At 32.4% G+C, this 12,762-nt stretch overlaps 1 pseudogene; it reads left to right on the forward strand.

Annotated features, from left to right (window-relative positions):
* Positions 1 to 478: 478 nt before the first annotated feature.
* LOC144257191 (UDP-glucuronosyltransferase 2B17-like) lies at positions 479 to 3,562 on the forward strand (annotated as a pseudogene).
* The last annotated feature ends 9,200 nt before the right edge of the window (positions 3,563 to 12,762 follow it).

Consider the following 12,762-nt stretch of genomic DNA (forward strand, 5'->3'; position numbering starts at 1 on the left):
CACTTAAAATGGTGGTTTGTATACTATATGAATTATATACAAACAATTATTTTATTTTAATGCAAAAAAATTTTAAAGGATACCTAACAAATGTTGTTTCAACTGTATATTTACTTTAGTTGCCGTCAAGAAATCTATAAGTAAAAGTCACCTCACTTGCCAATGTTCCTTCCATTTTCTAAAAATGTGAACATAAGAGAGGTGATCACACATGCAGAATTATTAATTCTTAACTGTAGGAAAGCATTTATAATCATGAAAGAGTCATTAAAATACCAAGCATGAAGTCACCTAACCTTTGATTTTTCAACTTGGAATCCAGATAGTCTAAATGTTCACTTGTGTATTTACTTTGATGGGTACAAGTTAACTTTTAACCAAATAATGATTTTTTTTTCCTTAGATATCCACAAGAATAGAGAGAACTCAATGCGAAAGGAAGCCTTGCATTTCACCAGGATGTCTATAAAAATGACTTTCAGTTCTGCTCCTGTTACGGCTGAGTAGTCACTTTGTTTCTGAAAGCTGTTCAAAGGTGCTGGTGTGGGCAATGGAATACAAACATTGGATCAATATAAAGCCAATACTGGAGGAGCTCACACAGATGGGGCATGAGGTGACTGTTTTGAAACCTTCAGTTTCCATTTTTTTGGATGGTGACAAATCATCTGCAATTAAATTTGAGAGCTATCCTTCATCATTGTAAAAAGAAGATATAGAGACTTTTTCTTCTCAATCACTAGTGCATTTATTTATGACATGCAAAAAACCCATTTTGGAAATATTATTCAATATTTCATGAAATTTTGAGTTAATTTTCTGATTATGCAGAGAATGTATGTAGAGATGCAGTTAAGAACAAGAAAATCATGGCAAAACTACAATAGTCAAGGTTTGATGTTATTCTTTCAGATGCCATTTGTCCCTGTGGTGAGCTGCTGGCTGAAATTCTTCAAAAATCATTTGTGTACACTCTCTGCTTCTCTCCTGGTTACATAGTAGAAAAGTGTATTGGGGGACTTCTCTTTTCTTCTTCCTATGCGCCTGTTATATTTTCAAATCCTGAATATCATTTCATCACTTGATCCAAGTGATGAAATGACATTCAATGAATGGGTATAAAAATATGCTGTACATGCTTTATTTTGATTTTTGATTTGAATCGTTTAATTTGAAAAATGTAATCAGTTTTACAGTGAAATACTAGGTAAGTGACTTGTAGTATGAGGTCCTAACTTTTCTGGACATTTATAAAGGTGAACTTATAACAATATAAAATCAGAAAATTTCTTTAGTAGTTTCATGTAATAAATAAAATCATCTAACAAACTCAGTGTATTACAGAAAAATATACATTGAAATGTCAGAAACTTCTGGCCATCATTTGTATAAAACACACTACAAACTCATATATCCTCCACATAGAGCCCAGAGGACTTCTCTAGGCAACTGCATACATTTTCCATTGTACTACTCATTTTATTTATCTTTGAAAACTAATTTTAAACTTTACTGTCTTGCTGAACCTAGATACAGAGATTGAGGACTTACACTCATATTTCTATTACAATGATCCACGTAGCACTAAGAAAATTGTTTCCCTTTAGTTCAATTAGGTTCTTCATTTAGAAACTCTTTGTCAGTTTGCCTAATAAATTCCTTCTCCATTGTGTGACATTGTTTCCATCCCATACCAGGAGGCTCTTAATTGTGTTTTCTAGCACTTCCAAATTCCTTCACTAAGTGTTTGGAATTCATTCTCTTTAAGGCCTATAATGTTAAAGCAAAAAAAAAAATGTAGATTATTAGTCTTGTGTTTTAAACTATCTGTCAAAGAAAAAAAAAAGGATGAAAAGTAAAACTAAACAAAAAAATTCTATTTCATATTGTTACAATTTCCAGCACTTCTTTCAAAATAATTTTTGTATAATAAATATTTGCAAGCTCCTAACATGAACCCAAAGGAGGTAGTAGGCACAAAGAACAGAATCATATTTAAACTCCCTTCAGTTCACTTGAAGAACAAGGGTCAGAGTTTTCTCTAAATTATACAAACTAGATGAAAGAATGCTGAAATGTTCTTTTGTTAGCATGGAATAAATAATGGGTTATGTAACTCCAATGTTTGCTTACATTTGTGTTAGTTACTTTTTCAACTTTAGATAAAAAACTAAATATTTGCATCTATACTGGCTAACTTATTTTGATACAATTAACCTTTGAAGAATTAAGAGATTACAGATAATATCTGCTCCAAAAGCATCATATATATAATAAGTATAGACTATGTATGTATATTTTCCATGCACACATAGTAGGTTTATCAAACTACACACATCTTTTGAAAAAAAATGTTCTAATGAGTTATACATGACAGTAGAATGCATTTGGCTGTATTGTACACAAATGGAGCACAACTTCTTCCTCTAGCCAAATATGATTCAGAGTCACACCAATACTATAATAATACATGTACACAGGCTAATAATGTCTGTCTCATTCTATCAACTTTCCCATCTCCATAGCTGCTGCTCTCCCTCATACCTCTCTGCACAATACAAAGTTTCTTCATTCTTCCCTTCCCACCATTGAGTATTATTAGCATCTGCCTATCAGAGAAAACATTTGGCATTTGGTTTTTTGAGTTTGACTTATTTCACTTAGGATCCATCAATTTACTTGCAAATGCCATAATTTTATTCTTATTAAGACTAATTAATATTCCATGTATATATGTACATTATTTTCTTTATTCATTTATCTGTTGAAGGGCATCTAGCTTGGTTTCATAGTTTAGCTATTCTGAGTTGAGTGGCAATGAACATTGATGTGCCTACATCATTGTAGTATGCTGATTATATGTCTTTGGGATATGTCTAAGGAGTGGGATAACTGAGTCAAATGGTGTTTCCATCTCAAAATTTCTGAGGAATCTCCATATTGATTTTCATAAAGGTTGCACCAATTTGTAGTTTCACCAGCAATAAACGGGTGTACATTTCCCCCCACATTCTCAACAACATTTATTGTAGCTTGTATTCTTGATAATCACCATTTTGGCTGAGGTGAGATGAAATGTTAGAGTAGTCTTGATTTGCATTTCTCTAATTGCTAAAGATGATGAACATTTTTTTCATATGTTTGTTGATCAATTATATATCTTTTTCTGTGAAGTGTCTGTTCAGTTCCTTGGCACATTTATTGATTGGGTTATTTGGGGTTTTTTTAGTTCAGGTTTTTGGTTCTCTATATATCCTGGAGATTAGTGCTTCATCTGTGGCACAAAACTACATACACATTTAAAGATATATTTCTTCATTATTGAAAGTTCTTTCTGACACCAGGCATATACCTATCTGCACAACAACTTCCCAATTTTCTATAGATTTAATCTTCTATTTCCTGTTCAGGATGACCCACTACATTGACAGAGACAATGGCCAAAGCAAATATCTGGCTTATTCACACCTACTGGGATTTGGAATTTCCTCACCCAACCCTACCAAATGTAGATATTTTTGAAGGATTCCACTGCAGACCTGCCAAACCTCTGCCTGAGTAAAATTGTTTCTATTAAGTTGGTTCTGTCATTGTTTCATTTCCACCAGAAATTATTCTCTCTTCCTCACTCAGAATGCTTAATCACATTTACAGAATGACAGAAAATGGAGCAAAGAGACCTATATATTGAAATCTTTCACATCTATACCATCACAAATATGTGAATTTTATCTTTGTTTCAGAAGAAGATCTTTCAAGGATAGGGTGAGTTAAATGTAGAAATTCATTATTCAACACATAAAAAAATACCAGTCATTCTCTGAAAGAATATTGACAAGGGACTAGCAAGTACCACAGGAAAGAGCTGAATATGCAGAGAAACAAAGTAACACAGTCTCTGCCCCAAACACCTTCCATTCCGCATTGAAATGTAGACTGTGCACAAGAAAGAGAAATTGTGTGGGAAATGTTATGATAAGGAAAGACCAGAAGAGTTTCTTGTCTACTTCAAGTCTATAGGAGGCCTCAAGAAAACTCCCTGAGAGATTATGGGTCTCCATAGCATAACTGCTGAACAACAAGAATAGAAAAAATATATGTTGCACATGTAACATGGAGTGCAAATTGTGGATTTTTAATGAATACTTATTAATTTGTCATACTTTTATTTTTAGGCTGTCCTGAGTTTATAATTATGAACAGATCTACATTTATAGAATTTTATATCTTAAAACAAAACAAAAAAATAATGTATCTTAAATTAATATCACACCTTTATAATACAGTTGGAAAGCAAGCATTTTTTACTACATCATTATGTTATCATTTAAGAGGCGTTCTGGCTACATCTTTTTTTTTCAAATGGCAAAAATAATTTCTATATTTCAATGAGAAAAATTGTGCAATGTTTTAAGTAGAAAATCATATGAGATGTCTGTGAATCTAGTTATGCTTAATGTTTGCTGATAATTAGCCTGGGAGCTCTCCTTCCTTCCTGTTTGGTGAAAGAAAGGAGTCTCCCTTCCCTAGCTATTTGCCTACCTGAAGGTCATAGGCTGCATCCACAGTACCTCTGCTGTTTTCATTCATGGACGCATTTATAAACAAAGTTTTAGTTTGAACCATGCATCAAGGCTGTTGAGCTGCATGAAGGTATAGATTAATGCTACAGATATCAACACACCCTTCCACTGTGGCACAGCACTCTCTTAGAGCAGTTCACCTTTTCTCTTGCCCAGGTGCAGCCAAGTAGTCTGCACGATTTTGCTTTTGGCAAAAGGCTTTCAATTGATCCTTCCTGTAGATGTTATTTACTTATTTATTTTTTGGTGTGGGGTATATGCATGAGTTTTTCTAGAAGTAACAGGTAGAAGTGACAGGGAGAAGGCCTGGCATGGATGTAGATTTCCTAGATATTACCAATTGCTCTATTGTGTTATTTTTTTTACTATTATTATATGAGTTCTTTTTTATTATTTTTATTAGCTACATTTTAGTAGAAGCATAAAATCTGATCTCATTCAAAATTTGAAATCCAATATGGTCACCCCTCATTCCACAAGCAGTGAAAAAGTCTGAACTGCCAAATACTTGGGTAAAATATTTCTTCATTTAGATTAAGGGATAATAACAGTATCAATAGAAAAGTTAAGATAACAGACAAAAGAGGACAAGAAAGAGGATGATTAGAAGACTAATCATAATATTTAAGAAAGGCTGTTGTGGTAATGAAGCTTCATAAATAAGATTCATATCCACATCAGTGATTGTCAGACCTATATGAATTCTTATAGCTCCAATGTGCTTTTTCACCATACACTATTACATCCTCATAAATTTCTATATATTTGGAAGAATCATATATTTGGAAAATATAGCGAAAATCAGAAAAAAGTACACATTTTCTACATTTTTGAATGTTTTAAATAGCTAGAAGAAAGGGTTTAAAATGTTCCCAGCGAAAAAAAATTGATAAATGCTTAAGATGGCAGAGGTGCTAATTACTTTGATTTGATCATTTAGCTTTATATACATGTGTTGAATTATCACACAAATCTCCAAAACATGTACAACTATTATGGGAAAGTAAAAATTTTGCAAAGTATCATACACACACACACACACACACACACACACACACACAAATGCCTTGCTCTATTTGCTTCATCACTTTGGAAATTATACAACAAAAATGTCATGCTATAATCATATTTATAGCATTTATTTCTTAAAAAAATTGGAAATCATTTAGATATACAACATGAAGGAATGATGTAAAATATATACTTTTTTCATGTTATACAATTACAATCATTTTTATCCAAGAATACTCAACTTCAGATATTTTGGGAAAATAAGGGATATACATTAGATAAGATTGTTATTTTCTTGGAGGATGAAAAGGCATATATAATATGTGCCTAAATATTTATAAATATGTTCCATATATATGCACTGAGTTGTAAGAATATAAAACAAAACACCACAAAACATGCAAATTTATATGTATTTGTTATCTAAGTATGGAACCCAGTCCCTCATAATTACTAAGCAAATGCTGGAACACTGAACTCTATCTCTAGCCCTTCAAACACACATAAATTAAGTAAATTGAAATTTTAAACAACAAGTAGTTTATTGGTAAGATAATTTCTGTTTATTATACTATTCCATTTTTATAATAAAATTTTAAAATTTGATTTCAAAGGTTGTTGTAAAATAAGAAGGACCAGTCTTCTCAGTGTTCAATCTATTATCTGAGGATGTTACAGTTAATCATATAAGTATGCACAAAATTTAAAAAAATGAATGAATGAATAAATAAATAGAAGACAATAGGCATATTTCCCATAATAGGGATGCAGAAGTATTTAAACAGAGGATCAGTGAGATTAAATAGCAAATAAAATTGGCTACATTACTAAAAGTCATCTGAACACATGAACTATCTGAATGTATCGTGTGAGTCAAAGGAATGATGTATTCATCATGAAGAAGACATAATCAAGTTAAAATTATAATTTTAAACAATGCTGAAGACAATATGGGACCTGTAACAAATATGAAGTTATTTCATGTTGTTGCTTACGACGTTTTTTTTTTTTTCAAACAAAGCCTAACCAGTGGTTATAAAATGAAATATACTATGTGGTTTTTGAGAATGTGAACATTATTTCACAGATGAAAACAGAAAACAGTGACTTGAAAACAGAAACAATAAGAAAAGTGTGGAAATTGACAAGATTTCAAAAAACTTTTGGATCTCTTTTTTATTTATGAATGAGGGACTTTATTGAACAAGATGCAATTATTATTATATAGAATATATAAGGCAAAGGATCAGAAACCACCTGTTAGGATAATTCCAGGAGAATTTCAGGAAGCATGTTTTTTTTTTTCTTCAAAAATTTCAAAACACTGAAGTGAGTTATTCAATAGTGTGACCAAATCTCTACTGGAGAATGGCCTGGTAGAATTCTCCCACTTGTATAAATTTCCTGCCAAGCCCAGTAGGTGACATAAAATCTGTCACAGTTTTGTATACACAGGATATTCTACAGGGACTTCAATTTTGCAGTATGATTTCATGTCATAATATGTTCAGAAATATGTTCACCAAACATGTAGCTAAACATATAAACTATTAGGGAATAAACATGACTCTTAACAATAAAGAATGATTTAGAGGTACAATTTGCAATATTCTGATGAAATTAATAAGTGATTTGAGAGCAAAGAAAAAGATATGTAAGGATTTTCTTCAATTTATCCCATTTTTTCTTTATATGTGTAGAGAAATAAAGGAGCAATGAACACACCATACTCCACCACACAATCATCACCACTGCATTGTGGTATATCAAAAGTATTTTGTGAATCAGAATCTTGTACCAGTTTAGTAATAAATGATTTTAAGTAATATCAGAACTGTTTAACTAAAAAGTTCTACATAAAGTTTACACTTCACTTTTAACACAAAATTGTCTCCCTTGGCCTGGGAAGGAATTTCTAACCCTCAGAGTTGTGGGCTGCCTGGACATAAAAAGCTAGAAAAGTAATATCAAGAAGTAAATACAAAAGATGCAGAAAAAATATTTTTCAAAGGTGGGACATTGACAAGTGAAAGAAACTTGATGGGTCTGATCCTAACAAAGGGAAAAGCCCGAAAATATTTTATTTTTAGTGAAATACACCAAAGCAGTTTATTTCTTCAGAGGCTTCTTCAAGGTAAAACAAGAAGCAAGAAGCTGTTCAAGCTGGCTCAGACATGCCCACGGTTCATTTGCAGAATATTTGGCACATGATCTGCAATGATTATGCAGTGAAATTTGTCATTCACAATTTTGAGTCCTTGGTGATGGCATAGACATCAACATCACAAACACAGAAATAGAAGCATTCAGCTTCTGAAGGTGGGGATACTTTAGAGAGCCAAGAGCCAGATAAGTATCTGGGAAGTCAGGATATTGTTCTCTATGGACCAATTCAGGAGGACGGATGGGGGCAAATATGGTAGTTTTGCTTGGTGAGTTGTAGTCACATAATGAAGGAAACCAGAATTAAAAATTCATCGAGGATGGACACATGAACCAATCCAATTTACAGATTAGAGTAATATAAAAAGATGTACTATAACATTCTATTATAACAAAATCTACCTACAATCTCTTAATCTTATTAAGAAATTAAGTGAGTAAGGTTATTCTTGACAAAATGTGTCTCAACTGTTTTGGATTTATAGAATTGTTTACATCAGTTCAAATGGAATGGGAATTAACTGCATAGTGCTTTGTGAATTTTCCTTCTGAATCTTTTTGCTAGGAGTATCAAATAAGAATTCTAATCTCCACTTAAGGCTGGGAAATCAAATCAGGCATCAGACTTTACCTTTAATACTCTTAGATTTTGATAAATTCCTCTTTACCTGTAGTCCCTAGGATAATTTAAGGTTCCTGGACCTGATAAGAAATACCTTGTTTTTCAATGCAGATAGGAGGGAATCCTAGAATTCATGACTATTTTATCACCAAAGTATATGTTGTGTTTATTAACAAAACCAAATGCATATGTTAGTGCTCTATGTCAAAATTAAAAAATGCATGGTTCCATTCTTTAATTAGTGTTTCAGTGCTTAATTTTAGCTTGAAATGAACTAGTATGTAATTAATACATACCACATAACAGTATATATCAAGTTATCAAGACAAATATTTTCAAACACTCTTTTTGGGAAGATACAATGACACCAGCAAAATCAGGTATCATCTCAAGGTATTTCCTTGTTAACCCTAGGTGACTGTTTAATACATACAGAAAAAAATATAGGCTAATAAAATACTTAATGCTGGTTGTTCAGAAACACAGTTTTTTTCATTAAACCAATGTCAATGCAATCTTTTTAACCAAAGATTTATTCAAGTCATGTGCGCATGAAGCCTGTTTGGGTTTCTTTATTTCTCTGTATTCTAAATGTTTGGTTAGATCTACTTTCTACACATGTTGATTTAACTCTAAGTCAATATGAATAGAAATCTCTACAGGGATTTTATAAATTTAATAATGAATACCATCTTGTACTTAGGAAATATCATATACACATATCACATACTTACATAAATAAAAAAACTGAATAACATATCTTTACAGACAAATCAGGTAACACTCTAATACAAAACTCAATGATTCAACTGTTTTTGATAAAAATACAACAATGTGAAATGACCTGCACAATACAAAGATTTTTTAACTAATGTTTATGAAGAAGGATTTTAACATTTTCTTTTCTCCTCACATAGAGTGTCTCTCTAATGGAGGCTGAATAGGCTGAGGAGACAGATATCTTGTGGTGCTCAGAATGTCTTCTAAGCATATCTGAGTGTACTATATAGTAATTTTAATTCTTTCTTCTATTTTAAAGTTTTTCTCATTAGTTAAATAAAAATAAAATTATTAAAATGCATTTTGACACATCATACATAAAAGGAGTGTAGCTTCTTATTATCACCTATCAGATAATCACACATGTACACAGGTAATAATATTTGATTCATTCTATTATTCTTCCTACCCACATACTGCCTCCTTTCCCTTCAATTCTCTATTCATAATCCAAAGAAACTCTATTTTTCTCTATAATCCACACTGTAATGTGAATTAGCACCCACATATCAGAGAAAACATCCACCTTTGGTTTTTTAGATTGGTTTATTTCACTTATCATGATATTCTCTAGCTCCATATATATATGTGCAAATTCCATAATTTAATTTTTCTTTAGTGTTGAGTAACATTCCAGTGTGTTTATATCCTATATTTTCTTTGTCTATTCATCTATTGAAGGGCATCTAGTTTAGTTCTATAGTTTGGCTATTGTGAATTGAGCTGCACTGATATGGCTTTATCACAGTAGTATGCTGATTTTAAATTCTTTGGGTATATGCCAAGGAAAAGCATAGCTGGGTTAAATGACAATTGCATTCTAATTATTGTGAGGAATCTCCATATTGTTTTCCATAATGGTTGCACCAATTTGCAGTCCCACCAGCAATGTACCTGTTGCCCCACGTCTTTGCCAATATTTATTGTTGTTATTCTTGATAGCTTTCATTTTTTATTAAACCAAGATTAAAATATTTTATTTCCAATAATATTTATTTTCTGTTAAATCTCCAGTAGTTGCCTTAGGGGATCCTGAGTTGCTTGAGAGCTCTCAGTTGGGTCAGAAGAACAAGTGACTAGAGGAACAGTGAAGCTGAAGCAGGAACTGAAAAGTTGGCTTAGGGCACAGAGTGAAAGAACTACTAGGATCTTGAAAGGAAGCACATCAAAGGGAGTGAAGACACTAGGGGAACTATGAAGGTGTTAAAAACAATAAGAGGAGGGAGGGAGTGGTGATGAAAAGAAAGAGAAAGGTCTTATGGGAGCCAATTTGGGTGATTATAAGTTTTGAAAAGGAACCTGCACACACATAACCACAGCAGCACTATTGCCAAAAGTGAAGTCTTGGAGGCAATGATAACCTAATAACCCAATCAATAAGTGGGCCAAGGACCTGAAGACACACTTCTTAGAAGATGATGTACTACCAATAGACATACATAGGAAAAAATGTTCAGCATCACTAGCAATTAGAGAAATGCAAATCAAAACCACTCTAAGATTTCATCTCACTCCAGTCAGAATAGCAGCTATTATGAAGACAAACAACAATAAGTGTTGGCAAGGACATGGGGAAAAAGGTACACTCATACAATGCTGGTGGGACTGCAAATTGGTGCAGCCAATATGAAAAGCAGTATGGAGATTTCTTGGAAAATTGGGAATGGAACCACCATTTGATTCAGCTATCCCTCTCCTCTGTCTATACCCAAAGGACTTAAAAACAGCATACTACAGGGACACAGCCACATCAATGTTTATAGCAACATAATTCACAATAGCTAAATTGTGGAACCAAGCTAGATGCTCTTCAATAGATAAATGGTTAAAAAAAATGCGGGATATATGCACAATGGAGTATTACTCAGCAATAAAAGAGAATAAAATCATGGCATTTGCAGGTAAATGGATGGAGTTAGAGAAGATAAGGCTAAGTGAAGTAAGCCAATCCCCAAAATCCAAATGCCAAATGTTTTCTTTTAGATAAGAAATCTGATTCATAGTAGAAGAGGGAGAGGGAACATGGGAGGAATAGATGAACTCTAGATAGGGCAAAGGGGTGGGAGGGAAAGGATGTAACTAATGATGGTTCAATGTGATGATCATTATTATCCAAAGTACATGTATGAAGAAACCAGTTGGTGTCAGTATACTATGTATACAACAAGAGATATGAAAAATTGAACTTTATATATGTAATAAGAATTGTAATGCATTCCACTGTTATATATAAATATAAATATAAATTAAAAAATAAGTTTTAAAAATAATAATAAAAATAAGAAAAAAAAACAAAAGAAAAAAGTGTAACATTAAATTTAAAAGTTGATAAGCACTATAAATATCGATTAATAAATGGGGGAGCCCATTAGAAATTTTTAATGATTTTTGTTTTTCAATAGAATTATTATAACTATCAATATTTAAATACATGTATATCACATTGATAAAACCATTACCTTGTAAAATATTTATGAACACTGGAGGTCGTATAGCAGCAAACATTGTTAAATATAAAAATATGTACATAAAAATGTCCTTTATTTAAATCACCATTTAAGTTGTTCACATTATCATATCTTTTTTCTATTTTTCACTTCATTATCTGATGTATCAGAAACATTAGGCTATGAAATTTCATACTCTCTTCCATATTTTAACCTGCTATGTTTTGAAATTGTCTCAATGAATAAGAGGTCTGCTCTACCTTAACAGATTTTATGGAGATTTGATGGTAAGAAACCAGATACATTAAGGCTCAACATTGGACTGTATAAGTGGATTCCCGAAGGTGACCTCCTTGGTAAGATTTGGGAAATGAATCATGAAAATATATTTTAAAAAACTTAATCACAAAGATAATAGTTGAGTCATTCATAATTGTATTAGAAATATTAATGTAGGGGTAGAGAAAGAAAAGGGGAGGGGAGGGGAGGGGAGGGGAGGGGAGGGGAGGGGAGGGGAGGGGAGAGGGGATAGTAGAGAATAGGACAGACAGCAGAATACATCAGACACTAGAAAGGCAATATGTCAAGCAATGGAAGGGAAACTGATATGATACAGCAATTTGTATATGGGGTAAAAGGGGGAGTTCATAATCCACGTGAATCAAACTGTGTAATATGATGTATTAAGAACTATGTAAAGTTATGAACGACCAATAAAAAAAAAAGAAATATTAATGAAAAAGACATTAATTACCTAAGTTCTTTATATTTACTCTCTTTTCAGGGAAAATGGAGATTGACCAACTCTTCACATTTTATTTTACATGGCACAATAAATTATCTATATTGCAGTTGTAATTACCTCTCTCAGTGAATTTTTTTTATCAATTTCTGCATTGTGTCTTTTTCTTCTATTTCTGCAATTTTACACCTATATTTTGACATACAACAGAGCTATTTGAAATGCCATAAAATAAGATCCCTCTCCTTTCTCACAATGTTCTCTGCATTTTCCATTATAAAAAAAATCTTTGATTATAATTGTGAACTGTACTTCAATTCATGATGAAGTGTCGTCAGTCCTACTTCTGACTCCAGCACCGCAACTACCCTACTGTCTGCTGCCTTGGACAATGCATAGCTGACTCAAAGGTGT

This window comes from Urocitellus parryii, chromosome 10 (assembly GCF_045843805.1).
Source record: "Urocitellus parryii isolate mUroPar1 chromosome 10, mUroPar1.hap1, whole genome shotgun sequence".
NCBI classification, from domain to species: domain Eukaryota; kingdom Metazoa; phylum Chordata; class Mammalia; order Rodentia; family Sciuridae; genus Urocitellus; species Urocitellus parryii.